The 26,971-nt window shown below is 43.8% G+C and overlaps 1 protein-coding gene and 1 pseudogene across 1 annotated transcript in view; both read left to right on the forward strand.

The window, feature by feature from the left end:
• The window catches only part of LOC124716905, an 811,449-nt gene that overhangs the window by 37,790 nt on the left and 746,688 nt on the right, over positions 1 to 26,971 (forward strand). The window lies entirely within an intron of this gene.
• On the forward strand, positions 20,257 to 20,373 carry LOC124717658 (annotated as a pseudogene).

Genomic DNA, 26,971 nt, shown 5'->3' on the forward strand with positions numbered 1-26,971 from the left:
GAAATATAGATCTTAGGAAATTTGCGTCACTATAAAAAAACAGTGCTACATGAAACAGATCCAGACAAAGGAAGAATATGAAAGGGATTCATTTGCAACAGGAAAATATGGGATTGTGTTAGGAAAGAAAACATACTACTGTTAACAAAGATAGCATAATAATGGAGTTCAGTGCTTATTAAGATTCCGTTAAGTTCATTACTAGTCATGTACTTGGAAAACTGACTAGATGACATGATGGATGGCACAACATACAGCAGCCTTAAGAAGGAAGCAATGGATCGCAGAAAATGGAGAGGCAAAGGACCTGCTAATATAGCAGATAACTGATGATGATGACTTGGAAAACCAGATGATTTGTTCTGTAATAGTTCAAAACTGTATCAATAACAACGTAATTCAAAGACAATGCTGACTCTAACGAAACCTAAATTTCGTAGTATGACGTCTTCCGGAGGGAACCCTGGCTTTTTGAACGGTATGCGTCTTGTGTATCCGACTTCCTGTGTTGTCTTCCTGTACTATGCAGTGCTGATTATTACCATAGAGACCAATACTGTGTCACCGTCTAAAGGATCGCATTACAATAATTCCTTAATTGTGGAACATCAACATTATACTAATCATAAAAATGTTCCTATGTTCCGTTTTTCTCGTTGGTTCTTTTTCGTCATTACTATTTTTGTGATCACTTCGAAATACCTGAGTTCATACACAATGAACACAATGAAAGACAACAGTTCACACTGTAGCTTCCTTTACTTCACAATAACTGACGTTAAATTAATGGACAGCACTGGCTGTAACTAATAAAAGAAAATAACAACATTATGAAGAACAGTCATACAGTTATTTTGTTAATTTTATACTTCACACTACACATTCATGTCAGTTCCTGTTTCGTCACATAATTCGGAAGTACAATGTAGTTCTAGTCTGGTTAACGATACTTTTGTGTTAAGTACTCACTTGACGAATGAAGTTCTAAATTTTTTGAGCCAGCAACAGAAACAGGGCCAGTTACGAGAAACAGAAGCACGCAAAGTCTGTAATAATATTTCTGTATAATCACATTGTATGCACACAAAAAACGCTTAGTGTGAACGGCGAATATCAGAAATGTAGTGGCTGTATGTGGATTTTACTGCCTTCCATCCGTTACTGGAACTCACAATAAGTGCCTCTACCTGCAGGAACACTGAACAAGGCTTCTCTGTGTGTCGACCGCCAAGTTAGGAACACATACTTTCTAGTGTGATAAAATCGCCAGACAATCTTTGAAGATTGAAAACGAGCTCTTTTGACAACTTGTACGGCTGTGTGCGAAGTAAGCATGACATAATAAGTAGACCACCACAGACGCAAAGGACATTTATGGCTAACGTAAGTCTTCTAGTATCAAACACCGTCCTTAATTTGAGAAAGACATTTCTGTGAATCTGTGTTTGAAAAATGGCTCTGAGCACTATGGGACTTAACTTCTGAGGTCATCAGTCCCCTAGAACTTAGAACTACTTAAGCCTAACTAACCTAGGGACATCACACACATCCATGCCCGAGGCAGGATTCGAACCTGCGACCGTAGCGGTCGCGCGGTTCCAGACTGAAGCGCCTAGAACCGCTCGGCCACCGCGGTCGGCTGTGTGTTTGAAGTACGGCACCGTGTGGAAGTGAAACAAAGGCTTGGGATTACCGGAAAACAGATCTTAAGAGTTCGAGATGTAATGCTGTAGAAGGGTGTTGATAATTTGGTGGACTGATAAGATAAGGAATGAAAAGACTTCCACAGAATCGGCGAGTAGAGTAGAGTATGATGTGTAAAACGTTGAGAAGTTGGCATAGGGTGATACCTTCTGTGGCACTTGAGGGAACTGTATATGGTACAAACAACGGAGGAAGAGAGAGATTGGAACACATCCAACAAATGAAACTTTCTGGCAGATTAAAACTGAGTGTCGGACTGAGACTCGAACTCGCGACCTTTGTCTTTCGCGAGTACTTGCCCGCGAAAAGCAAATGTACCGAGTTCGAGTCTCGGTCCGGCACACAGTTTTAATCTGCCAGAAAGTTTCATATCAGCGCACACTCCGCTGCAGAGTGAAATTCTCATTCTACATCCAACAAATAATTGAGCACGTTTGATGCAAGTGCTACTCTGATATGAAAGGGTCGGTACAGTGAGGGAATTCGTGGGGGGCGCATCAAACTAATGACGAAAAAAAAAACTTTAAGAGGCAAACTGTTATCGCTTGTTGCAATGCCTGCAAAAATTTAGTCATCTTTCCATGAAATATGTAATTATTTATGTAATTATGTATGCACTGTCGAAATGGTAGAACGTAACTGCTTTTCTTATTAGGAATCCGATTTAGATATCAAGATCTCAGATCTTGGATTACACCAAGGTGTCCAGGAGAAGTTGGGTGAAAACAGGCTGGTGGTTCGCCGCTCGGAACGCGGGTTGTCTGCTGTTGTGGCAGGCTCTGCGCTGAATCCTTGGCTTTCCGGGAAACAGCCTCGCCCCGAGCTCTGGTCGAGCGACAGACACGGGCGCAGTCTTCACGCTGCGTCGCGCCGCCAGCCGGACGAGACCGACTGGAACCGGCACGTCCTTCTGTCCCTCCCCTCCTCTGTCTCAGGGCTGCACCTGAAGCGTTGTTCTCGATTCAATCGATCGACACAAACGATTAAAAAACCGTTGTTTGCCTTAAATTAGGTCGACTGGGTTCTATTTACTAGTGTTTGTTATTTTTCTCGTCTGTATTTTTCACTGAAAATGCTCAAGTCATGTCCTTCGAGATTTGAATAAGTTTGTGGTTATAGGATTACTCTGACTGTAGTACTAAGACAGCTGAAACAAAAGCTCACTTCAAGTTCACAATACGGGCAACCAGCGCAGGCGTGATACACGCTTAATACAGGTAACATCATGAAAGAAGGGTCTGCTTGCAGTGCCCCAGTACATGATGCTTCATTATGTTAGGATTACGGTATTATAACTCTACCTGTATTGTATGGTTCCAATTCTACAGTTCTAAAAAACTTACTATAAGATTCTGTTTCATTACTGCCTATTAAAAGCAAGAACTATTAGTTGTGGATGTTTATAGACCACTCTTAAATGGGCCGTGATACGGTACTTTTCGTGTTCACACACCTATTAATGACCGTATATGAATTTTGAAACGACAAGGAAATTCGGTGTGCGTAGGAAGCAATGAAAAAAATGTGTACACAAGGGATGTTCTGTTGTTATAATAAATAATACAAGGTTTTTTGTCATCTATTAGTATTTTATATTCCATTTTCTTCCATATTCCACTTCAGCCTGCAATCTAAACGCTAAAGGCAAGGCGAAGGACGGCTGTACTTTCTCGGCCAACTGTTTCCATTCTGCGTAATTTACGCTTCTCTTGGAACTAAACTAGGTCATTAGATACCTTATTGTCTGATTATAGTTGCTTACCAAGGTAAGTGTTAGCAGCAAAAAAAAAAAAAAAAAAAAATCATAACTATCTAACGAAGAACGAGTCTATTATTATGTAATCAAGACTGAATAAATGCTTCACGGAGTTCTTGCCACGCCAGATACGTACTCTGTCTCAAGCTTTTGACGTCTTCTTCGGTTATTATTCTTCACATTAGCTTGTACCGGCACAAACATTAGAGGTATAAGTTGACTTACCTTACTCGTTTCTTAGATGAGTCAACCATCGAGATAATACTCGGATCCCAATTCTCTCATAGGTGTAAAGAGATCGCTGCAGTTATTTACTTATCCATTTAAGTAACAATTCATTTGTTTTTGCTGCCACAGCGTGGAAAAATGACACTGACGTTAACACTTATGTCCCTCCTCTGTCATCGCCGTTTAACCATACAATAATGTGTTGATTAGTTAAATTCTGTAGAATAGCGTACACTCTGAAGAACAGTGAGTGTTTGGCCTCCTGAGAAAATGTTTTCGTATTACATTGAGTCATCAGAGTTTCAAAGCTTCATCGTAGTACACTGTAATAATGGTCACACACAGGGGCACGAGAGAGGTAATAAACTGAAAGACAGCAATAAGATACAAACAACAAAAGAAATATGAGGACGTTCGGACTATGCTATGAATAAGAAGGACTGTCTGTCGTACCATGCAGCAGACTTATTTACCTTACCAAATCCTTAAAAGAAACAGAAAGTGGGATAAAGTAATGTCATTAGCTAATGTCTTCTAGAAATATTTGTGACTCCACGCTGTCACAACTGCAGGAGCAGAGGGGGTAACAGATGTCAGTGAGACAAACGAAATAATGACCGACTGTCCTTCTTAGCAGACACAGTCTTTACGGCAGAAAGAATTATAACTGAACAGAGCTCCACATCGCATGACACTATGGTAAACAAACATTTCTTTTGATTCTCATGAGCAAGAGACATAATTTTACCTTTCCTTTGCCGCTTCGGTTTATCTGAGGTTTTTTTTTCTTTTGTTTCCTTAGATGCGTCTCAGAACATTCTTCAAAGTCTAATAACAGCCTTTCATGACAGTTAAACGGCTTCTGGAAGCAGTCGTTCAAAGATGTCAGTCAAGCAAACAAATGTGTTGACCAGTACAACGAAAAACCATCCAAAGTTGCAAGTTTCACTTCTTTTATTCACTCGATTAGTAGTTTCGGGAGGGGGCCCCCTCCTGCCCGATACGCCCTTGAGTGTGTTTATGATTTGTCTTTGTGGTTTATTGTCTGTTTTCACCTCGGTCAAGTTAGAGAAGAATATTGTTTTATCTTCACATATTTTGTAAAGTTTGTTATGGTAAAATTGTTATGCTTGTAAAGCGTTGGAAGTGATGAACATTTTTTAATGTCCTATTGTTTTGGTTTCTTTGAATACTAAATTTGGTTTTCTGCCCTGTAGGATTATTTGAAAATGGGTCTCAGCCTAAAACCAGTCACTGAGTGAATAAAAAAAAAGTGAAATTTTCAACCATGCCTGGTTTTTCCTTTGTACTGATTAACAGGAGTTGCTGACCTATAATGTTTTTTACGTGGCAACATGGCATACAGCTTTGTAATATGCGCCTTATGCGGCACTGCTGTGTTTTATTATTCACTGATTTTCAGTATTTGACTGTTCTTGGTAAATATTTTTAAAGTATTAATTTTGTTGTTGACTTGTACTGTCACTTTGTTATTTGTTGTACTTCTGATGGTTAGAGATCATCGTAATAAATACAAAAAGGTTTCCTATATCCCGATAGGGCGCCCCATTCCCGATGTTTCCTTACGCCAGCGGAAGTAGTAGGCTGCCAGTTACTTACATTTTTAACATGGTTTTTGCATTTTCGGAAATACTAATTTGACTATCTGTTTCGTAACTCTTCAAAAGATATGGCTGTATTTGTGGCATTTGCTTAAAATTTTTTAAATACCGGTATTTTACACGAGTGTAAATTTGGTTTTCTGCCCTGTAGGATTATTTGAAAATGGGTCTCAGCCTAAAACCAGTCACTGAGTGAATAAAAAAAAAGTGAAATTTTCAACCATGCCTGGGTTTTCTTTGTACTGATTAACAGGAGTTGCTGACCTACAATTATTCCAGCATGCTGGAAGTACGTAAATGTGTTTTCATTTCTGAGACCCGCTCTTTATCGGAGTAGACCTAATAACGACGTCTGTGACGGCTGCAGTCGGTGATGTATATTTTTAGGTCAGTATTGTTCTTTAACATCGTCATCCATCTCTTCGTAACATATGAACACTATTACGTAATATGCTCCATAGGTATTAGAGAGTGTATACTCTGACTGCGCATATCTGATTCACATTTCGCTATCAAAAGTGTCCTGTTCTGGAGAAAAACGCGTTTCGAGTAACTGGGTATTCAAGAAGTAGTTACTGACACATTCTGGTTGTTTTTCTTGCTACCAGTTACGCTGTCACTGAGGGGTTCGACGACGGCTTAGTTTGGAATATCTAACCAAAAAGGTCGGTAGCGTTGTTGAATATTTTAACTGCACAAAACGCAGAGAGACTTCACGCACCCTTTATGTCACCGCACTAGCATTCGACAGCATCAGGATTCAAATCTCTGTCCGAGCACTTTCATTTAGCATTTTCGTGCTTACTAAATACCAAACAATACTTGAAAGGGTCATGGCTGATTTCCTCCCCTACGCTCTTCCTAACTAAGCTTATGCTCCATCTCCAATAACCTTGTCGACGACGGAATGCTAAGACCAAAACTTACTTTTCTGGCTACTGTACGTAATATAGCTAATCAATATTTTGTGTACTTACTTTCGAAGGCCCATGGTTCTCCTGAATAGTAATCTAGGGTCTACCAATAACAAATCAAAAACCGTCAAACTTTCAACAATTCTTAGCACAATAATTTCAGTGCCAATCGTAACTACATTGCCTCCCATAAGCTATACAAACGACTACATATAATTGGGTTACATTGCATATTTGCCAAAAGTATTGTGAAATAATATGCTAATACTAATTAATAACTGTTTCCATAAATCTTCATTAAAAATTACTGCTCCAGTCAGTATCAATAAGCATGTTCCGAGAATAGAGAATCGAAAATTGAAATGAATTAGGTTGCTCATGATGTTCTCCAGTCACGTTTTAATTTAACATGTTTGGTCTGTGGTAATGTTGACCTCTAATACATACAGGGTGATTGAGCTGTCCCTACCTTCGGCTTTCACACAAACCACGATACCTTCAAGTACCACGCGTAAGATTTCCATATCCTCTCGCTCGCTATTAGGCCTACAAAAAAATGAACGAGACCTGTTTGTTGGAAATGTGACATAGTTAAATTTTATACTGGCATTCGTTTGCACTAGACGCCGTAGTTTTCGAATTATTCGAGAAAACATACAAAAGTTACTTTTAACGTGTTTTTTCTTGAATAACTCGAAAACCGTGGTCTCCAGCGAAAAAGTATCCCAATACAAGATATAACTACATTAAATTTCCTACAAGAAGGTCCTGTTCATTTTTACTGTACGACTAGAAGTTTGCAGGTAGCGAGAGATAGAAAATGAAAATATCATTCACGGTTTTTAAAGGCGTTGTGGGTTGCGCAAACACGTAGGTAGGGACAGTCGAAAAAATTTCAAGGAACACTGTGTTAGCTCTGTAAGAGGCGTTCTCGTATGTTAACACAATTGAAAACATAGCGAAGAGTCTAAAAGCTGCACAGCGGTCCTTAATTAAGCAAGTTTGCTTCAGATCACATTAAAAGAAAACAACTGGAAACACTGAAAAATGTCTTTTTCTTTTATGTCCGATTTGGGATATGTTCTCGAATCAAACATCACTTCTTGAAGTAGCTCAGATTCACGTTCTCACATCACAACATCTGAATGAGCTGGGAGTATTCAATTCAGTGTTAAGAACCTCAGCATGTATGCCAAACGTACTGTAGCAGTTCTTTCATTCAAAAAATAAGTCTCCAGCTCAGCGAAACAGACAGACAACTAAAATGTGTGCAGTGCAAACTCCCCAAGTGAGACTTTGTTCTTCCTTCACCTGGCAAATGTGCCATTACGGAGAATTCACACGCTGACCTTGTTAGCAAACTGCACTTTCCTCTCGAGGCTCAATCCTTTTATTTTGACTGCTTTTAACGCCTGCCTGGGAAGTCCTCCTGGTGCTACGTTACACAATAAGATGAAGCAATATTGAGACAGTCGGCTTCGAGCTACGTTCAACTTACGAGCACCAGAGCCCAGATAAGGAAGATAAGGAACCGAATGCCGGGATGAAGCCAGTTTCTACAACCGTGAGGAACTGACTATAGCAGACATCCAGGTGAAATGTTGGTCCTATTTAACATTTAAGTAAGCCAGCATACGAAATCCAGTCTCATTTCACTCCTTCAGCCCGTCGCCTACCAAGAGGCCGCCCGTGGATGCAATAGAGGCTCACACCAAACACAATGGTCCTCCAGAGGCGACACTGTGTGGCTGCTCTAAGTCAGTTCACGTTAAGAAAAAAAAAATTAAGAAATCACACAAAATGATGTTATTTTCCCCATCCTGTTAATACAAGTCCATTATAGGTAAACGTTTTAACAAAAAACATCGAGGATGCCTGTAGATGCATCACGTGTCAGTGTGACATGTGAACACAGAGGGAGCCTACAGCTGCAGATTAGTTACCTCACAACGTAATTAGAAATAAAAGATGTAGCTGTAAAAATTAGTAAACCATAAACGAGAAGAAAGAAAACGATCACGTATACATATGCAGTTTAATACACTATTTATTTTGTAGGCAGAGCCATATGTTTCAGTTTTCTTTACTCCTTTCAAATCTTCAGACCTAGCGTGAGTTTCAGAAAACTTCAAGTAACTATCTTGCCATCTCTTTCGCACTTTTATATTTCTGTCATCTTTCCCCTCGTGTAACTGTATCTCCTGCTACTGGACCATGAAATTGTACTAATATTTTCTTTTTATTGCTCCCTAGAGAACGCTGAACAAAATATTATACCAGATTTCCTGTACACTCTTGTCAGTTGTATCAAGAAATACAAATTAATGCATAGTACTGCATGAAATCTACAGCAAGCATCGTTAGATGCCACAACTGAGACCAAGTTTAAATTGATAGTACGTCACCAGTCCGGGTTCGTTTTACATACCACGTTCATCGGCTGTCTACTTTTCATCAACAAGCAGTCCGCCCCTGGTAGCTGAATGTTCAGCTCGACGGAATGTCATACCTAACGGCCCGGGTTCGATTCCCGGCTGGGTCGGAGATTTTCTCCAGTCAGGTACTGGGTGTTGTGTTGTCCTAATCATCATCATTTCATCTCCATCAACACACAAGTCGCCGAAGTGGCGTCAACTCGAAAGATTTGCACCAGGCGAATGGTCTACCCGACGGGAGGCCCTAGCCACACAGCATTTCCATTTCCATCAACAAGCAGTATGTGACTGTATCTGTATTACGAATACGTCATCAAAAGGCAGCTTGTGACCGTCGGCCAGAGATGAAGCTCAGCTCAGTCTACTGGCAACCTCGTGGATGGCAGTCAACGTGTTAAATTTGGGAGGAATGTTCCATAAAAATGGCTCTGAGCACTATGGGACTTAACATCTGTGGTCATCAGTCCCCTAGAACTTAAACCTAACTAACTAACCTAGGACATCACACACATCCATGCTCGAGGCAGGATTCGAACCTGCGACCGTAGCTGTCAAGCGGTTCCAGACTGAAGCGCCTAGAACCGCAAGGCCACACCGGCCGGCTGAATGTTCCAAGATTTGAAACATTTTGAAACATTTTAAATACTCGCATTTACAATGCTAACCCCGTGTTATTTGGATACATAAAGAAGAGTATCTAAATTACGAGGGACTTTCAGTAAGTTAATGCAACACACTTCTTTTCTCGGCCAATTTCGGTTGGAAAAATGAGGAATGTCATAGTGACTGTCTTCTTCAACAATGAGGGGGTTATTCTATTTGATGTGATCCCTCACGGTGCAACAACCAACTCTCAATTGTATTGCACTACGCTGAGGAAACTGAGGAAACAATTTCAACGTGTTCGCCACCACAGAAATGCAAGCGAACTTCTCTTTTTCCATAATAACACAAATCCTCAGAAAACTTCATTAGATTGTTCTTCTTGTCCACCATACAGACCGAATCTTGCACATTCCGAGTTCCATCTGTTTGACTCAATGAATGATGCACTCCGCGTGAATTGGTACGTGGATGATGGGGAGGTTATTGATGCAGCAAGACGTTGGCTCTGACGTCGACTAGTAGAGAGGTGCCATGCGGGAGCACAGGCACTGCCAGTAAGATGATGTAAGGTCGTCGCATTAAACGGAAATTTTGTTGAGAACTAGGGTTTTGCAGTTAAAAGAGTGGAATATAGTATGGTGTATTGGAATCCCTAATAAAACCAACCAGCACTCAGGGGAAAAAAAAGTGTTGTATTACTTACTGAACTGCCCTCGTTCTTAAATGTTTAGACTACCCTCAATTTAGAGCTGATTACCGTAACGCAACTATAACCTCTAATTTCTTGACGCAATAATTTACCAACAGCCGTACGTATTGTGGAAATTTATTTTATTTTATGAACTTCTATGTGCAGTTTCGGCATTACATTGATGCCATCTTCAGGCCCCATTCGTCATAGTCGTAAAATCGCTATACACGGAATGAGCCATATAACTGGATCCAGGCGCCCGGCCACCAAGAGCTGTTGCAGGACGATTGATTCACGGATCCAGTTATGTGTCTCCTTCCGTGTATAGCGATTTTACGACTATGACGAATGGGGTCTGAAGATGGCATCAATGTAATACCGAAACTGGTAGCACATAGAAGTTCCTAAAATAAAATAAATTTCTATAATACACACGGCTGTTGGTAAATTACTGCATCAAGAAGTTGATGCCAGCCGTCGTCCCACGATCCGTAATGGGTCAACGAAGATAACCTCTAATGTTCGTATACCTCAAGACTAGATTTTGAACCCCGAAACGCCTCTTTTGAAACTAATCGAAGAAGTTTGATTCCCATCTATACACACCCGATTTTTACAGGGGCCTCTACAGGCACATTAGCCCCAAAGCAACAATACTTGATTTAAAAATTGTGGAAGTTATCCTAATGTTCGTCTTCGGGATCGAGTAGTCGATCCTCTACTTCCTAGGCGTAAATTATTTCAAAAGACTATGAAAATTTACGCAGGAAACCGAGGTGGCGGTCGCCGGGAGCCGATACCAGCAACAGTACTTCACAGTCCGATTGGAGTCGAGGCAGCGGGGACGCATAACAACACAGCTCGCAGCACATTAAGAAGTGGACTGGTATTCGTCAAAATACTGAGCCGAAAAGCGGTATCAATAACCTGACTAAACACGTGGAAGTACGCCATTTAGCGATGTGTTACATTATGATAAATTCGTTAAACTCGTAAACGGAAATAATAGTAGGAACGACTGTTGAACTTGCAGAGGAAGATCAGTCGCACTGCAGCCCACCTGCTTTGTCTGTATGTTGTTCACTCAGGCTCAGCGGAAAACTCCAGGGAGGATAATAGCTCGGCCCACGCGGCTGTGGCAGAGTCGGAGTGGACGGGCTGTCCGCTGCGGGCTGCCGCAGGCGTTCAGGCAGCAGAATTCCCCGCGCGTTGCGGCAGTCTCGCCTCGCCATCTGTCCCGCGCTCACCGGTCGCTCTGCCCGAACCGCAGCCGTGATCTCTCCGTGACATTTCACACCGATCCACTCTGCTGTCCTCCGCGTCACAACGTTAAAATTAATGATACGCTCTGTCCCCAAGTACGCTAGAGGCCTAGCGAGGTCTCCAGAAAATAACCAAATGGCAATGAAACGCCGCGTCTCGCTTCAGCAGCAGCTGGCTCGCTGCGCTCGTTTCCATACTTGGGCGACACAGCAGACTGCGGCCAACAGGTCACTGGCGCGTCGCAACAGCTGTCCACTGCCCTCGCTCTCACATATACTGTCGATTAAATATTGCTGTTTCTCACCTATCTGTGGAAACTACAAGACTCTATAACCTGTCAAAAATCATTTGAGTTACGCTGGGCGCTCGGGACGGCTAAACCTCCATCATTAAGTCAGTTAATGAGACATGTATGTATTGTACATACGACTTTTTTATGTTGAAGTTGTCATACGTTTCTTTCCCTCTCGAGCCTTACATACAATATCACATACTGAAGCGAGTCGGCTGCAAGCCGCAAGCATCGGCTGCCAGTCATCTAGGACGTGTTTCTTCCCTAACTCCTTTATCAGCTTTGGTTCTAAAATGACTGACTTACATTTCTCACGCATCACCGGTCAGCCCCTGTCAAGATTGGTTAGTGGACAACTAAACCACCATGGACCGTACACAGTACAACAATAAACTTTCTTTATGTTCATAACGAATTATGAGTACATATCACTATTTAACGCCACACACCTCTACTATCTTCACCAGCCTTGCTCTCCACCTGAAGACCATGGCAGGAAAACCCGAAAGTCGTACATGCAACACATATATGTCTTATTAACTGACGTAAATCGACGTGATGATGAAGATTTAACCCTCCGGAAGGTTTAGTGGAAGTAAAATAAATTGTCCCCCATTACAGGAAACTTGTTTCAACCGGTACACATAGTAAAGTAAGTAAAGCTGTGAGGACGGGTCGTGGGTCGTGCTTGGGTAGCTCAGTTGATAGAGCACTTGCTCGCGAAAGGCAAAGGTCCTAAGTTCGAGTCTCGGTCCGGCACACAGTTTTAATCTGCCATGAAGTTTCATATCAGCGCATACTCCGCTGCAGAATAAAAATCTCATTCTGGTACACATAGTAGTCACGGTGAAGTGGGGGACTGATGACCTTCGCTGTTTAGTCCCCCTTAAACATACCAACAACCACCACCATCACGGTGAAGTATAAATTTAAATGTTCACAATTAAGTTCCTCAGCCACATTCGCGTTCTGCAAGACGCCATACAGTGCATGCCGTAGGCTACGTGGTCAACCAAAATTAACCTTCACCACTCCGCTTCCCCCTCTTTTTCATATTCCTTTCGTAGCAATTACGAAGGGAGGTGAATTTTCCATACCTCCCTGTATAAGTATCATGCTTGAACGAAGGCTGTCGGAAAGGCTCTCCACGATACACAATGTCTGTCTTGCAGCGTCTTCCGCTACATTTCTGGGAAGTTGCCTAAAAAAAAGCGCCACCCCAGACGAAGCGCATAGTGTTCTTTTCTATTCCTCCCTTTAATCCAACTTGCTAAGCGCCCGGACCGATAAACGGAGGTCATGAACCGGTCTGCAAGGTGTTTTGGAAGCAATCTCATAGCTGAATTATAGTTCCTTAAGGTTCTACTGTAAATCTTATTTGGTGTCTACCACGGACACATTTATGTCGGTGTTTCACCTGAAATAGCTCCGAATTAATCATTCTAGATGTTTGTCAGTCCTGCCGATTTCCTGTGACTCGTCACAGTCAAACCAGATCGGGAATACTTAGGCACATTAGATTCCACTTATTTATGTTTAGAGTTTTGCATAGTTGATGATCACGTTCATACATTCGAAACAATGCTCTAAAGGTGCAACTATCGTGTATACAACGTAGTCTAGGAAGAACTCGAGGTCTCCACAAAAATTTTCATCAAGGAGACTTTCCTCCAAATTTTTGGGTTAAATTGCTAACATCACCTCACTGTCTCGTCGGGAGAGACAACTCAAGGCCGCCTCCGGGGTTTAGCTGATACTGTTATTGACTACTGATTCGGAGTAGCCGGATTCGATTCCTAGTAACCATCTCAGAGTATTCTGCAACGGAAAAGTCCGGAACGAGGTGCACTCGGCCCTGTGAAGCCAAATGAGGAGCTGCGTGATTGAATAAGTGAATTGACACTCAAGTCGTCGAATTTGCGTCAAAGGAAATGCTTGTGCCAAGATGAGAGGCTTTTTTTCACAGGTAGTTCAATATTCAATATGGGACTGAGTGGCAGTATTCATTACCCATTGATTAGAAGACACATGGTTGTAGTACGATGAGAATTTTTATATACTGATGACGGAAAGAGGTGCTGCTATGATTAACCAGCAGTGAGAGATTTTTAAGGAGCACAGGGAGAAAACTGTCTAGTTAGTTGTGGGAAATTATTGCTTTCGCATGGCTAGGCGGACACTGCTTTTGCTACAGAACCGTGACCCAGTGGCGGAAACATTAAATGGCGTCGTCAGGTTTGTTGGTGGCGGCGTTAGTGACGCCTGGAAACCTCCCGCCTTGTTCTGCGGTCCGAACCTATCAGCGCGGAACGACTGTGGTTCCCTGGCCTTGACACAGCGCAGATCGCAAACCTCCACCGCAGGCTTCAATCATTTCTGTTCACGGCTGTCGCTGTTTCCCAACAAGATGATACCAGCATTGTCTATGTATCTTGTATTTGCCATTTTGCAGCAAGACTTTAATTCAGTTTGGGTTATATGGATGCGTTGGCGTCTAGTCGACTGCACATTGAATGCTAATTAATTACTACCTCCGTGGCAGTCGTAATGAGATCTCATAATGTTGTGGCACTCGATATGGAAGCAATTCATTCGAACTTTACTTACGGTAGAAATTTTTACCGACTGCACAAGGCGGCTAGGAAGAAGATTGACGGTGAACATTTTCTGGTCACCAGATTCTCCACCGAAGTCTGGAATTTAATTCAAAGTTGTTTGCAGTCCATTGCGGATAACGTCATAATCCGTCAACCAAACATAAGCGTAAAAACGGTCGGCTGTGGGTTGACACAAGCTCCACTCTTATATTCATTTCATAGCAATACGATCACAAGACAACATCGCTCAAATATCGTCTCTACAAGTCGCAAATTTTCTGTGTTCTTCTTTGGTACAGAATTAGACTACTGTCCAATTCCGGTTTTGTGACTCACTCTATCCTTCATTTTTCGTCCCATGGTCTAGATTTGTTATTAGTTCATACAGTTTTCCCTCTTCTGTACTTTGTGTTTCCTGTATTCGTACGTTACATACACGGGTTTAATGTTATAATCTCATTAACATCAATATCATCATCATCATCATCATCTTGCGGGTATTCTACGGCTGCGCCGTTTCTCGCTTCCCGTGTTCCACTCCCTCTGATAACGCCAGTCTCCTTCTTGCAATTCTCTGGCAGTCACCGCGATCCGGACCTCTCGACTCCAGCTCCTCCTATGTCGTCCACGCTTTCTTCTCCCTGCTGAGATCCACTGTCACAGTTTCTTTGGTCATCGACTATCGTCCATCCATCATCTACATCTTGTAACACGCCCTTGAATACACTACGAAGAGGCACTTTGAAATTGTTACTTGCGAAGGTTAAGTATCAAAGGCTACCGCCACGGAGATCCGTTTCTCTTTCCCCGTGAGGTTTTCCGACGCGTGCAGATCGTCAATGGGTTCGAGTCAGCCTTTTAATGCAAACAGAAAATTTGCTTGAATAAATGAGCAACGACGCTCGACGCTGACCGACAAACCATCGAAAAGGCGGTGTATCGATAGACTTCCTCAGCTACAAGAAACTTATTTATATATGTAGTACAGTATGGAGCCTTACAGTAAAGGGCTTTTTCAGCGTTTTATGCGCGAACGTGAATCGAGTAAAGTGATCTGATGGTTCAAGAGACTGGTGTCATATACGGGACGAGGTGGATTTATGTGCCTGTCCGTGTCGACTATATTTACGTTTCCCAAATCGCTTCAGACGAATGCTCCAATGATTTTACGAATAGCGTCTGTATACACCCAGCTCAGCCTAGACTCTGTTTTTAATCACGTCAGTACCATCAAAAGTCTTAACAAAATACACTTCCAGCCACCTTAATGTGGCCGTCAAAAGCCTCAATAACCACCTATTGCAGTCCGCACTGCTGCAACACGTGCGGGAAGGAAGTCAGTGATGTTCTGGAAGGCACAGACAATAATATCGAACCAAACCGATTATAGCGCCGTGGCCAATTGCACTAAATTACTCGGCTGAGGATCCATGGCACCAGCAGCCCGATCGAGAAGGCCCCACCCATTCGCGATTGGGTTTTAATCTGAGGGGTAAACTCATCCTGGTGTTCTTATGACCACGCACGTACACCTGGCCCTGCGTGAGACTTTCCATTGTCCTGTTGGTAGATGCCATCATGACGAGGAAAAGCAAACTGCAACTCATCTATGCCCGAGGCAGGATTCGAACCTGAGACCGTAGCGGTAGCGTGGATCCAGACTGAAGCGCCTAGAACCACTCGGCCACACTGGCCGGCCATGGACATGGTCCCTAAGTACAAACGTATAGTTGTGTTGATCCACTATGCCTTTCAGAATGACGAGATCATCCACGTAATGCCATGAAAACATTCCTCAGACAGCAACCCTTTGGAAGATTGCTGCAGTGTGTTTGCCTTCAGACGTTTCACGCCATACACGCCAACGACCGTCCGTCCGATGGAGCGTAAAACGTGACTCGTCTTGAAAAGGCCATGTGTCGCAACTCAGTGGAAATCCAGAAGCGGTATGGGCGTGCAAATTACAGCTTTCGTTGCCGACGAACCGCAGTCAGCATGGCTGCATGTACGTGGCGCCTGCTGCAGAGGGCTGTGCGCCGCAACGTTCGCTGAGGAGACTCTGTTGCCAGCACCTCAGTTCACCTGGATGATCGGTTGCTCAAGAGTTGCACGTCTGTTCACATGTACGAGGGGCGTTTGACAAGTCAGTGCAAAAATAAAAACTACTTATGTGTTTGGGGTAGACATTTTTTATTTTTCGACATAGTCTCTTTTTAGACTTATACACTTCGTCCAACGCTGTTCTAATTTGTTGATCCCTTCCGAATAATAGGAACTGTCCAAGTCTGCAAAATGGCTATTAGTTGCTGCAACCCCCTCCTCGTCCGAATAAAATCTTTGTTCCGCCAGCCATTTCTTCAAATTGGGGAACAAACAGTAGTCCGAGGGAGCCAAGTCTGGAGAATAGGAGGGATGTGAAACGAATTGGAATCCTATTTCCATTAATTTTGCGACCACAACTGCTGAGCTGTGTAGTGGTGCATTGTCGTGACGGAAAAGGACTTTTTTGCGGTCCAGTCGCCGGCGTTTTTCTTGTAGCTTGGTATTCAAACGGTCCAATAACGATGAATAATATTCACCTATAATAGTTTTAACTTTTTCCAGATAGTCGATGAGGATTATCCCTTGCGAATCCCGAAAGACAGTCGCCATAATCTTTCCGGCCGAAGGAATGGTCTTCGCCTTTTTTGGTGCAGATTCTCCCTTGGTAGCCCATTGTTTAGATTGTTGTTTCGTTCAGAAGTATAGTAATGTATCCATGTTTCATCCACAGTGACTAAACGATGCTTAAAGTCCTGCATATTCTTCCTGAACAGCTGCAAGCCATCCTTGCAACACTTCACACGGTTCCATTTTTTGTCAAGCGTGAGCAATCGCGGAACCCATCTTGCGGATAGCTTTTTCATGTCCAAATGTTTATGCAAAATATTATGTACCCGTTCATTCGAGATGCCCACGGCACTAGGAATCTCACGCACCTTATCTCTTCCCTCATCCATCACCATATCATGAATTTTATTAATGATTTCTGGAGTCGTAACCTACAGAGGGGGCCCAGAACGTTCAGCATCACTTGTGCCCATATGGCCACTCCGAAAATTTTGAAACCACTTATAAACTGTTCTAATCGAAGGTGCAGAGTCAGCGTAATGTTTATCAAGCTTCTCTTTAGACTCCTGAGGCGTTTTGCCTGTCATAAAGTAATGTTTAATCAGCACACGAAATTCTTCTTCATCCACTTTTCGACAGTCACTCGACTTCCTTGATTCACACAAATGCCAAACACAAACAAATAGACCAATATGGCTGAAACTTGGTGTGCGTCCTTTCCAAAGATGCTACTAACTAAACACGACCTCGATACGTGCTCCAGTGGTGCCATCTCTCGAACTTTGTACGAACTTCTCAAGCGCCCCTCGTACGTATACCGCAGCCGCCGTTGAGCCCTGTCATCTACGCCCCGTCGTGCACCGCAGTTGCCTCGGCGCCGGTTTTGGACAGCGACATTTTGCCACGCGAACATTTTACAGACCTAGCCGTTTAGAAAACACTCCCACCTTTGGCCTGAAAACTAATGATCATGCCGTTTTGGGTGTCAGATAAATAGCTCCGTTTCCGCATTATGATAACGACTGAACTCTTTTTCCGCTTCCCCATCCCACTCCCAGCACACTTTATATACCCTACTGGCCACTAAAATTGCTACATCGAGAAGAAATGAAGGTGATAAACGGGTATTCTCATTGGACAAATATATTACACTAGAACTGGCATGTGATTACATTTTCACGCAATTTGGGTGCATAGATCCTGAGAAATCAGTACCCAGAACAACCATCTCTGGCCGTATTAACGGCCTTGATACGCCTGGGCATTGAGTATAACAGAGTTTGGATGGCGTGTACAGGTACAGCTGCCCATGCAACTTCAACACGATACCACAGTTCATCAAGAGTAGTGACTGGCGTATTGTGACGAGCTAGTTGCTCGGCCACCATTGACCAGACGTTGTCAATTGGTGAGAGATCTGGAGAATGTACTGTCCAGGGCAGCAGTCGAACATTTTCTGTATCCAGAAAAGCCCGTACAGGACTTGCAACATGCGGTCGTGCATTATCCTGCTGAAATGTAGGGTTTCGCAGGGATCGAATGAAGGGTAGAGCCACGGGTCGTAACACATCTGAAATGTAACGTCCACTGTTCAAAGTGCCGTCGATGCGAACAAGAGGTGACCGAGACGTGTAACCAATGGCACCCCATACCATCACGCTGGGTGATAGGCCAGTATGGCGATGACGAATACACGCTTCCAATGTGCGTTCATCACGATGTCACGGATGCGACCATCATGATGCTGTAAACAGAACCTGAATTCATCCGAAAAACTGACGTTTTGCCATTCGTGCAGCCAGATTCGTCTTTGAGTACACCATCGCAGGCGCTCCTGTCTGTGATGCAACGTCAGAGGTAACCACAGCCATGGTCTCCGAGCTGATAGTCCATACTGCTGCAAACGTCGTCGAACTGTTCGTGCAGATGGTTGTTGTCTTGCAAACGTCCCCATCTGTTGACTCAGGGTTCGAGACGTGGCTGCACGAACCGTTACAGCCATGCGGATAAGATGGCTGTCATCTCGACTGCTAGTGATACGAGGCCGTTGGGATCCAGCACGGCGTTCCTTATTACCCTCCTGAACCCACCGATTCCATATTCTGCTAACAGTCATTGGAACTCGACCAACGCGAGCAGCAATGTCGCGATACGATGAAACGCAATCGCGATAGGCTACAATCCGACCTTTATCAAAGTCGGAAACGTGATGGTACGCATTTCTCCTCCTTACACGAGGCATCACAACAACGTTTCACCAGGTAACGCCAGTCAACTGCTGTTTGTGTATGAGAAATCGGTTGGAAACTTTCCTCATGTCAGCACGTTGTAGGTGTCGCCACCGGCGCCAACCTTGTGTGAATGCTCTGAAAAGCTTCTTCTTCCTGTCGGTTTAATTTCGCGTCTGTAGCACGTCATCTTCGTGGTGTAGCAGTTTTAGTGGCCAGTAGTGTATCCTCGGCTGCTATGAGTGGTTATCGCACGTTGACGTCGTACATAGGTGGTGGTTACAATAATGTGACTGTACCGTGTAATTTCAGTTATTTGATCCAAATTTACTGGTGTGGACATTCGCAGATGCTACTGTCTCACTCGCTTTTGCTCATTCCTCCGTATTTGGGTGTACGTTTCCGATGCTTGTTTGTATATGAACTAAAATAATTCGCCTCTCAACGGTATTTTGTCCCTTTACAACACGACTAGGCTACGCTAACTCCTCGAAATACCTCAGATTGGAGGTGTCATAAATGCAGCAGTGATATGTTGAAGCTAATGAACGTGCGGTAATTTACACGAATCCTTACATACCTCTCTCGCGCAACGCCGCCGTCTCCCGCAGTACGGCAGCTAGTCACGCGGCTCGCACAGCGCCTGCAGCTTAATCCGCCAGAGCAAGCAGATTTCCTCCTGTGCGCTTGGCGCTTTTTTTCCGGACAGCCGATGCCGACGCTGGCCCGAGTTATACAACCACAGCGTCGCTACGTGAACGGCGGGTGAACAGAGGCCCAACTGTGGCGACCAAAGAAACCGCGCAGTTGCGGGAGTGGAGGGCTTTCTTTGTCGCCCCATTATTCGCCTGGCCTTGCCCTTGAGAGGGGTTCCAGCCGGTGGCTCTGGTCCGGCGCTGCAGACACATTAAGATACCCATCGGCGGCCCGCCCGCTGCCGACGGCTCGGACCGTGTCTTTTCTCGAAGCGCACGACCGCGCAGCCGCACACGTTACCGGGACAGAAGCTGCTGTCTCGCTGTCCACGAGAGGCTTCACCTCGCCTCTGGTTCCTGCGTGTCCAATCTGAGGCTTCGTTTCGTGGTTACGAAGTCAAATACATGCATGCTGCATCAGAATTAGTAGTGAAAGCTGACACGGGTGAGGCGCGATAGAACACCGACCCATTCTGCCGTCGATCCTTCACTGAACCCGTAAACCATGTTCATGCACCACTTTGGTAAGTTTGTAACCTGTATAGTGGGTTATAAATGATGATCCACGCCTGTGAAGCCACGAAGGAAATTATATCTTATTTTGTAAATTGGAGGGGCAACGGCCTTGCCGCAGTGGATACACCGGTTCCCGTGAGATCACCGAAGTTAAGCGCTGTTGGGCGTGGCCGGCACTTGGGTGGGTGACCATCCAGCCGCCATGCGCTGTTGCCATTTTTGGGGTGCACTCAGCCTCGTGATGCCAATTGAGGAGCTACTCGACCGCATAGTAGCGGCTTCGATCAAGAATACCATCATAACGACCGGGAGAGCGGTGTGCTGACCCCACGCCCCTCCTATCTGCATCCTCCCCTGAGGATAACACGGCTGCTGGATGGTCCCGGTAGGCCACTCGTGGCCTGAAGACGGAGCTGAAATTGAAGGGATAGGAAGGAAGGGGAAGGAACTAATGGCATCAGCTGCATGAGGACTGTGTGCAGAATCAGCGGTGATGAGTAAAAATGTGTGCCGGACCGGGACTCAGACCCGGGATTTCCTACTTAATAGGCAGCGCGTTGAACACAGCACCACCCACACACAGTGTTTATTGCAAATTCGCGGACGCTCCCCGGCTGACTCACATTTGCACCTAGCGTCACCTGTTCGTCCATGTCCTCCAAGCTCCCTAGTTTTAGATTTCCGCTGGAGGTCGAACGTAAATGAGCATCCGCACTGAAGGCTGTGGATTCATTGCGCTTCGGTGCGAATCGATTAAATGAACGCGGACACGACAGAAAGCTCGGACATCACGTTGTCATATAAAGGAAATTATATCGTGGATTCGTCATCGCTAGTGATGAGATTAATTAAACAATAATGCGTGGTGCGATCGATCAGAAACGTATCCGCAACTTTGGCGCTCCTTCCTGGAATTTTACAAGTAAATCCGACCTTTCCTTCAAAACTGCTTGTCTCCTACATCGTTCAGCGACAGAGGAAGAAGCGGAAACAGGTGTTTCAGTTGTGGCGTGCTCAAATTATGTGGGGACAGGGGGAAAGGTTACAGACGAGTAACAGAGATGCTTCAGTTGAATTAAAGTCAGTATACTGCACTTAAGAAGGTGAGAAAGCCTGCAACATGTGGCTAAATCCTTGACTACACAATTATGGAGTATTTTTTGGCATAAGCAGGTCGTGCACGGAAGAAATGCACTTATATTACACAAGACTATAATTGTGAGCTTTGGTTCAAGCCTTCAGGGAAAATTACTCGATGTATTGAGAGTGAACCAATCAGAAGGAAATTACTGAGCAGCTAATGAGCCATCAGAGTAACAGTGACTACACTTCGTTCATCATAATAATACATCTACATCTACATCCATACTCCGCAAGCCACCTCACGGTGTGTGGCGGAGGGTACCTTGAGTACCTCTATCGGTTCTCCCTTCTATTCCAGTCTCGTATTGTTCGTGGAAAGAAGGATTGTCGGTATACCTCTGTGTGGGCTATAATCTCTCTGATTTTATCCTCATGGTCTCTTCGCGAGATATACGTAGGGGGGAGCAATATACTGATTGACTCTTCGGTGAAGGTATGTTCTCGAAACTTCAACAAAAGCCCGTACCGAGCTACTGAGCGTCTCTCCCGCAGAGTCTTCCCCTGGAGTTTATCTATCATCTCCGTAACACTTTCGCGATTACTAAATGATCCTGTAACGAAGCGCGCTGCTCTCCGTTGGATCTTCTCTCTCTCTTCTATCAACCCTATCTGGTACGGATCCCACACTGCTGAGTAGTATTCAAGCAGCGGGCGAATAAGCGTACTGTAACCTACTTCTTTTGTTTTCGGATTGCATTTCCTTAGGATTCTTCCAATGAATCTCAGTCTGGCATCTGCTAAACCTGATGTAAACAAGCACAAGCGCAATGATTGGTCCCATAGTGCTCAGAGCCATTTGAAACATTTGAACCACCCTTGGAAATAGGTCCAACTTGTGTATTAGATATATTGTTACTATGACATTGTAAATGAAACTTTAAGACATTCTCATGTATTAACAGTCATCACCGTTTTTATTAATCATACTTTGGCTACGTAATTTTTATTTAAAAAATAGCGTACCGTCACAGTCTCCGTAAACACTATTTGTACTCTGATTGTCTCACTGTTAATACGTTCCGTGAAGATGGATGACACTGCTACCTGCTTCGTAGTGAAACATGCGCGCGGAACGCAGTTAATGGCGAGAAACAAGTTCTTAATATTTTTCACAAGCATACAAGAAAAAATGAGCTTTGACGTTTTTCGGGAAAGACTAAGTATTAAACACTACCTGGTAATCAAGATAAATGCATGGCTCAATCGCCAGCATTGTAGATCGATACGCGTTTCGGTTTGAATATCTATATCATTTAAATATGGAATTCGTCAAATATGTTTTAATTAACTCATACTTAAGCATTGTTTTTCAAGAAAAATGCACGTCTTCTACTTTCTAATTAAATGTCAGACCCAAAAATCTAGTTTTCGTTGCAAACATAAATTCTTAAATATGGATATTTTATAAGAGACTGCTGAAGTTAAGAAAACATTACACAATCAAATTTGTTTGGAGAAAAATGAAAAATCAAATACTCTTTATTTGAATACGCCCATTGTTTTGTAGGACAGGTGTGGTCTTACAGGATCCAAAGTGATAAACGTCGTAGAGACAAAGAAAACAATGATTTTCACGACGTCGAGGACACTTTACGTATATCGCATTTTTGTTGTTATCACCGTACCACTACCAACTGAATGAAATAGAACTGATCTGGCGTCACGTTAAGCGATTTGTCGCGAGAAATAATCAGACATTTTAGCTACCAGACGTACTGGAACTAATGCATTGAGATTTGTGACACGTCACTGCCGAACGTTGGCGAAATGCAGAACAAATCGTCATAAAAGAGGAGGAGGAAATCTGGATTTTTTGGTGGCTTGGGATTCTGTTGCCGATCGCCTCGTTCTCAACGTAGCACTAATGAAATGTATTCCCTGAAGATCGGTATGGAAGGAGTTCAGAGACTACCAGACGACTGACTGTAATAACTTCAGTGGCTTCGATACTTAACTACATGAGAAATAAGCAGTGCGCTTTTACTCCACGCACAGCTCATGCAGAAAAATTACCCTTGTTTTTAATTACAATACTATGTTAGCTAAAATCAAGAGCATGTTATGTTTTCCGTCAGATCACCTAAGAAGCGTACCGCTTGGTTTTGCCATACACAGTTTCCTTATGTTTAAAAATTAAATTACGTTCTCTGCTCGTCTCTTTTCACGTCTTTACTACAACTGTTCACATTACTGCAGTTTAGTTGGACCCTTGCCTGGCCAGCGGCGTCCAAATTAAATGCGCCGGTAAGCTGTTGCCCGTATTATCGCTGAGTCGATGTACGGGTAACGCACAGCATAAAACGTATCCTCGTTATCGACTGTACTCACCGCAGCTTGGCTTCCACGCCACGTGAAACTAAATCCAATGAGGTTCCAACAAATGCAGAAGAATACGTAGTGCAATGTTTACACGAGGTTTGTTCTTATGATGAACGGAGTATGGGCACGAAGGCGTAGGTGCGTGAGCGAGTTGCTCACCACACTTGCACAGACGAGCAGTCGGTGGACTGCCTATAGAACCGTGAGTGAGAACATGTTTACGTGTTTGCAACCACCACGTGCATTTTCGTAAGATGTTCCCGGACTCCTACCGCGAATTTACTGTACATTTCTGAGTTCATAACTTTGATGTCCAGAGTATGATACAACTAGGCTGGCAGGTGACTTGCACACCAACCTTCCAGATGTACATAAACCAAGTGCACGTGACCAGAATGCTTCATAGTGGCCTCCAAGAGAGTGGTTCTTGGTATCATTACGCCGGTGGCTACGCAATGTAGAGGCTAGTCCGGAAAGAAAGTGGTGGTACGCAGCCAGCCCGACCAGGGAGACATTGCCGACCCCTCGTGCGTGGTTTCAGGTGGAGGGGTGGGGCTTCGCGTCTCTGCATCGAGTTTGAACTCAGTGACTCATGACATTCTTTTCAACTTTGAGCAGTTTTACTAAACCGATTTCCAGAAATCTAAAAATTATGCAGACCTCATCCGATGATCCTCTTCCACGCCGTAATATTCGGGATACTTACATTTGAGGGCAAAATTTGCCTGTCGGTAAAATTTGCCAATCGAATTTAGCAGCTCATTAATAACGCATGTAGTGAACGCATGACTGCAGTCTTTCGGTTCGTCATCACCTTTACAGTTTGAATCTGTCCTCGAATATTAAATTAATTAAATATTTTATATCCTTTTCTTTGTAAGGCCTAACGAAATGATCACTGGGACCTCTCAACGTGGATTCTTGTGTGTGCTAGAAAAGTCTCTAATTCAAAAGTTGTCCCACTTGATACAATGAGTGTTTCAGCGCACGAACGTCTTCGAGAAGTATGACCATCTGTAAAAATGCAATGTAATGCAACTAACCCTTCAGCATTTAGCGAGAATGAAGCGTTGAGGTAGGGGGGAAAAATCACGAGTCTTCATTTATTCGCAATAGAAACCTACGCCGTAAGAGCCGACATTAGTGAGATAGTTTATGTACAACTACAAAAGCAATCCATGGTTTTACGTCATTAATCCTGATGTTGCGTTGTGCCATCGTGTTTGCGCGGCAAGAGCGCTGTGTACGTGGTGAGAGCAGTAGCGACATCATAGATGGCAATCCGCCCGTCGGATGGAGGCGTTAGGCGCTGCCAGTCTCTCCCGAGAGGGTGTTGCTGTTCGATAGGAGCAGACTACGAACCGGCGCCTGGTAACTCCACAGACTGCCATTTATTCACAACAGAAACATACGCTGTATGAGCATAAACCAGTGAAGTAGTTCAAGTCAGCCATAACAACACTTCACCACTCAAACAACCTTCACAGTCATTCATTCGACACAGTCTGACACATTACTGAGGAAAGAGAAGGGGCCGTGACTCAGTACGTCCGTATTCCGCTCGAATTTCCATAAAAATGGAACTGAATGTTCTGTTTCGACTGTCAGGCATCGTTAGCTCATAAGGTTATAATGTCTTGATTCCACACCGCAGGTTGGTTGGTTGGGGGAAAAGACCAAACAGCGAGGTCATCGGTCTCATCGGATTAGCTAATGACGGGGATGGAAGTCGGCCGTGCCCTTTCAAAGGAACTCTCCCGGTATTTGCCTGGAGCGACTTAGGGAAATCACGGAAGACCTAAATCAGAAAGGCCGGACGCAGGATTGAACCGTCGTCCTCCCGAATGCGAGTCCAGTGTGCTAACCACTGCACCACCTCGCTCGGTCCACACCGCAGGCTCTACGGATATCTCACATGTTTCTGCAATTATGCTCTCTCTCTCACACACACACCCCTGCTTCTGTCTTTGTTGCATTGTTTTGAGGTAACACAAATTCATAACATCCACTGACAGGATAAGCTGCGTTCAGTATCTCCCCATACATAGAGCATTAACACGATATCCGTCCTTGTCGTTGTGGGAGCAAAACTATTCGTATTCGTGTGTGCATATTCATGTTCCAAGCAAATGAGTAAAGGGAATGCGCGACTACCCATCAGTTAATATCAACAGAACTAGAATTCCTGAAATACCAGTTTTGAGTAAAACGGACTGCACTCTTCTGTTAAGTTAGAGACGAACATTAGTAAAATGCTGTTGTCGGAAAGCTAACGACCTAACGATGAGGTGAGGAGAGCACATTACTTATCTCTGGCAGTCGCTGCAACGGTGTACCGGTGGTTAACGCTGCATGCTGCGGATTTCTGAGTGGATTACGTACATTCAGGCGGACGTAGCTTCTCTTAAGGTCATTAACAGCTGACCATCAATCAGGATTCACACGTCTGTAGGAAGTCAGTCACGCAATTGAAATCTAGAGTTCTAATTATCGAAACTCACACCTTTCGTGTTACGGTGAAACTCTTAGCGCCTACCTGAAAACAGTTGCCTGGAAGGAGTCATGAAGGTATGAAGAAGGTTTTACATTTCCGTATTTAACAAGCGTGATGTTAAATGAGGTACAGAATTACGGGGTTGTCAGAGCTTGCTTTTCTTAGATCAAAGTTAGATGCAAGCAAGTTATTAAAATAAACGCATAATCACGTTTTATAATGAACAGTTGTTAAAAGTCCGTCAACTATCTTCCTTTACTTTTCTTCTGAGACCTTAACTTTCCGCCAACAAACAAGCAGTCAGATGAACATTACACTTGCAAAGCAGTCCTCGTGTCTTCCTTCAGCGAGCAAATAAACCCTTCAGAAAACTCATTTGCCGTAGACATTTTCCCCAGCAGAACAAGAAAGGACCAGTTTCTGGATTAATAGGACATCAGCGTGTAAAAAGTAGGCAATAAATCACAGACGGTTACTCACGGGAAACTGCACATTCGATGTGCAACATTCATGATTTGAGAGCGGTGTGGGAGAATGTTGGCACGACAGCCACATGTATCCTGCTTGTAGCGTGTCATGTTGTTGATCATTCCAAGGAAGAAGTAGTGCTAACACATGATCAAGTGAAGTAACGAGCGATTTATACTACACAACTCAATCTCCATCCACACCGGTCAAAGCAATCTCTTGGAGAACTGTGTTCGTTCTAACCATTTCTTTGAAGCTGAGATGGAAATACTTGTTCATCGACTAAAGAAAAAACTCCCAGTCCGTTTTGTCCATACCTTGGTAGTGGGCACACGTTTAATTCAGGACCAGTCAACATATAAATACCTCGGTTAAATACGTGAACAGTGT

Source organism: Schistocerca piceifrons, chromosome 1 (assembly GCF_021461385.2).
Source record: "Schistocerca piceifrons isolate TAMUIC-IGC-003096 chromosome 1, iqSchPice1.1, whole genome shotgun sequence".
NCBI lineage: Eukaryota > Metazoa > Arthropoda > Insecta > Orthoptera > Acrididae > Schistocerca > Schistocerca piceifrons.